The sequence below is a fragment of the Cervus elaphus genome, chromosome 1 (genome assembly GCF_910594005.1).
Source record: "Cervus elaphus chromosome 1, mCerEla1.1, whole genome shotgun sequence".
Taxonomy (NCBI): domain Eukaryota; kingdom Metazoa; phylum Chordata; class Mammalia; order Artiodactyla; family Cervidae; genus Cervus; species Cervus elaphus.
Window position 1 is genome coordinate 27,457,983 of NC_057815.1, and position 3,777 is coordinate 27,461,759.

Genomic DNA, 3,777 nt, shown 5'->3' on the forward strand with positions numbered 1-3,777 from the left:
ACATGTGAGGGCTAATCTAGATAGTCAATAATAGAATGTCTATATGAAATAATTCAATGTAAGGACCAAAGGTAATAACAATAAATATAATGGTTTACTATTTATAATAAACAAACTTGGAAAGCAATTCCATACATGTTTGTCATAGAAAATACTCAATTTTTTAAAAACCTAATGATCATAAGTTGGAGAAGGCAATGGCATCCCACTCCAGTACTCTTGCCTGGAGAAGCCCATGGACAAAGGAGCCTGGTGGGCTGCAGCCCATGGGGTCGCACAGAGTCGGACATGACTGAAGTGACTTAGCAGCAGTAGCAATGATCATAAGTAGGATGAAAATAAAAACAAACAGGATGGGTAGTCAGAAGAATGCAGTTGTCACTGCCTTTCTTGTTGACTGCAGCATCTTTGACCATTAGGCACCCACTCTAGACTTCATTTTCTTTATCTTCATAAAAATATTATAATCTTGTATGTTTCAGAGAATTTCATAATAGGGTTAAATTAAATTAAATAACTCATGTGATATTACTGCAAAACATAAAGCACTGTGTGAATATTAGCAGCTTTTATTGCTAACGTAATTATATGTTTTTGCTGTCATCTCCATGAAATATCTAAATTTCAAGCTTATTTTTGTTAATTTGCTCCTTAACCTCTGTTTATATATATATATATATATATATTTTGCCCCTAAAGCATCTCATCATCTCGAGTTTGCTGTTTCTTCAGTGACTGTCACAGCCATGGTCCCATGGTTGGGTTATGCAAAAATATGTGTATACTTCCCTTTATCGATTGATCTTTACTTTTGACTGGAATATCATGCTTTAAAAAGTATTTTTAAATTTCTCTGTTCATAACTGAAATACCTTTTATAATACTTTGCTCTTCCTTCCAAAGCTAAACTTTTCTTCACCCATTCCCCAAAATGCCACCCGAAGGATGTAATAGATTTGTAAAGCAGTTCACATCTCCACTAGAATGGATAGAAGCCAGGATCCCTGTAATATGTGAGAGTGTAGCATGTGTATGGGTGTGTATGGATACATGTATGTGTGTGTATACAATGATAATAATCTATTAATGAATTGAAGAGAAAATAAAATGGTTTTATTTAAAAGCTGAGGATAGAGAACATCAGGTTGGTGTGAACAGTGACAAGGGGCTTTGTGTTATACCCATCTTGCCGGAGACCCACAGACTAATGGGAGCTCTGAGGCTGCCACACACCCTCTGAGCTGCTTCTCTTTGTGAAAGATTAACTGAATTTTTAAAATTACTAATTTACTATATGGGATGCAATGGTCAAGCAGAAGACAGATGCATTTGTGTCCTCTTGTTTGTTTTTATTTGTGAACTTCTGGGAAATTTGCATGGTTTGAAGAACAGTTAAGTCAACTCACTCTCTGCATTGCCATGGGCGTATTTCCTGATGAGGCCTGCCAACATAGCAAAATGGTGTTTTCCAGACTGTTGTGCACATCGTGTCTTGAAGTGAAGTTGCTTAGTCTTGTCTGACTCTGTGCGACCCCATGGACCGTATGTAATCCACCAGTCTGCTCTGTCTTGGAGTTTTCCAGGCAAGAATACTGGAGTGGGTTGCCATTCCCTTCTCCAGGGAATCTTTCCAACCTAAGGATTGAACCTGGGTCTCCTGCATTGCAGGCAGATTCTTTACCATCTGAGCCACATCTTGTCTTCAGTTCAGTTCAGTCGCTCAGTCATGTCCGACTCTTTGTGACCCCATGAATTGCAGCACGCCAAGCCTCCCTGTCCATCACCAACACCCGGAGCTTACTCAAACTCATGCCCATCGAGTCAGTGATGCCATCCAGCCATCTCATCCTCTGTCTCCCCCTTCTCCTCCTGCCCCAAATTCCTCCCAGCATCAGGGTCTTTTCCAATGAGTCAACTCTTCACAGGAGATGGCCAAAGTACTGGAGTTTCAGCTTCAGCATCAGTTCTTCCAAAGAAAAACCAGGAATGATCTCCTTTAGGATGGACTGGTTGGATCTCCTTGCAGTCCAAGGGACTCTCAAGAGTCTTCTCCAACACCACAGTTCAAAAGCATCAATTTTTCGGTGCTCAGCTTTCTTCACAGTCCAACTCTCACATCCATACATGACCACTGGAAAAACCATAGCCTTGACCAGACAGACTTTTGTTGGCAAAGTAATGTCTCTGCTTTTTAATATGCTATCTAGGTTGGTTATAACTTTCCTTCCAAGGAGTAAGCGTTTTTTAATTTCATGGCTGCAGTCACCATTCTCAGTGATTATGGAGTCCAAAAAAATAAAGTCTGACACTGTTTCCACTGTCTCCCCATCTATTTCCCATGAAGTGATGGGACCAGATGCCATGATCTTAGTTTTCTGAATGTTAAGCTTTAAGCCAACTTTGTCACTCTCCGCTTTCACTTTCATCAAGAGGCTTTTTAGTTCCTCTTCACTCTCTGCCATAAGGGTGGTGCCATCTGCATATCTGAGGTTATTGATATTTCTCCTGGTAACCTTGATTCCAGCTTGTGCTTCTTCCAGACCAGCATTTCTCATGATGTACTCTGCATATAAGTTAAATAACAGGGTGACAGTATACAACCTTGACATATTCCTTTTCCTATTTAGAACCAGTCTGTTGTCCCCTGTCCAGTTCTAACTGTTGCTTCCTGACCTGCATATAGGTTTCTCAAGAGGCAGGTCAGGTGGTCTGGTATTCCCATCTCCTTCAGAATTTTCCACAGTTAATTGTGATCCACACAGTCAAAGACTTTGGCGTAGTCAATAAAGCAGAAATAGATGTTTTTGTGGAACTCTCTGGCTTTTTTGATGATCCAGCGGATATTGACAATTTGATCTCTGGTTCCTCTGCCTTTTCCAAAACCAGCTTGAACATCTTGAAGTTCTCGGTTCACGTATTGCTGAAGCCTGGCTTGAAGAATTTTGAGCATTACTTTAGTAGCGTGTGAGATGAGTGCAATTGTGCAGTAGTTGAGCATCCTTTGGGATTACCTTTCTTAGGGATTGGGATGAAAACTAACCTTTTCCAGTCTTGTGGCCACTGCTGAGTTTTCCAAATTTGTTGGCATATTGAGTGTAGCACTTTCACAGCAAAATCTTTTAGGATTTGAAATAGCTCAACTGGAATTCCATCACCTCCACTAGCTTTGTTCGTAGTGATGCTTTCTAAGGCCCACCTGACTTCACATTCCAGGATGTCTGGCTCTAGGTGAGTGATCACACCATTGTGATTATCTGGGTCATGAAGATCTTTTTTGTACAATTCTTCTGTGTATTCTTGCCACCTCTTCTTAATATCTTCTGCTTCTGTTAGAATGTGGTCCACTGGAGAAGGGAATGGCAAACCACTTCAATATTCTTGTCTTGAGTACCCCATGAACAGTATGAGATGGCAAAATGATAGGATACTGAAAGAGGTACTCCCCAGGTCAGTAGGTTCCCAATATGCTACTGGAGATCAGTGGAGAAATAACTCCAGAAAGAATGTAGGGATGGAGCCAAAGCAAAAACAATACCCAGTTGTGGATGGGACTGGTGATAGAAGCAAGGTCCGATGCTGTAAAGAGCAATATTGCATAGGAACCTGGAATGTTAGGTCCATGAATCAAGGCAAATTGGAAGTGGTCAAACAGGAGATGGCAAGAGTGAATGTTGACATTCTAGGAATCAGCAAACTAAAATGGACTGGAATGGGTGAATTTAACTCAGATGACCATTATATCTACTACTGTGGGCAGTAGAAGAAATGGTGTACCCA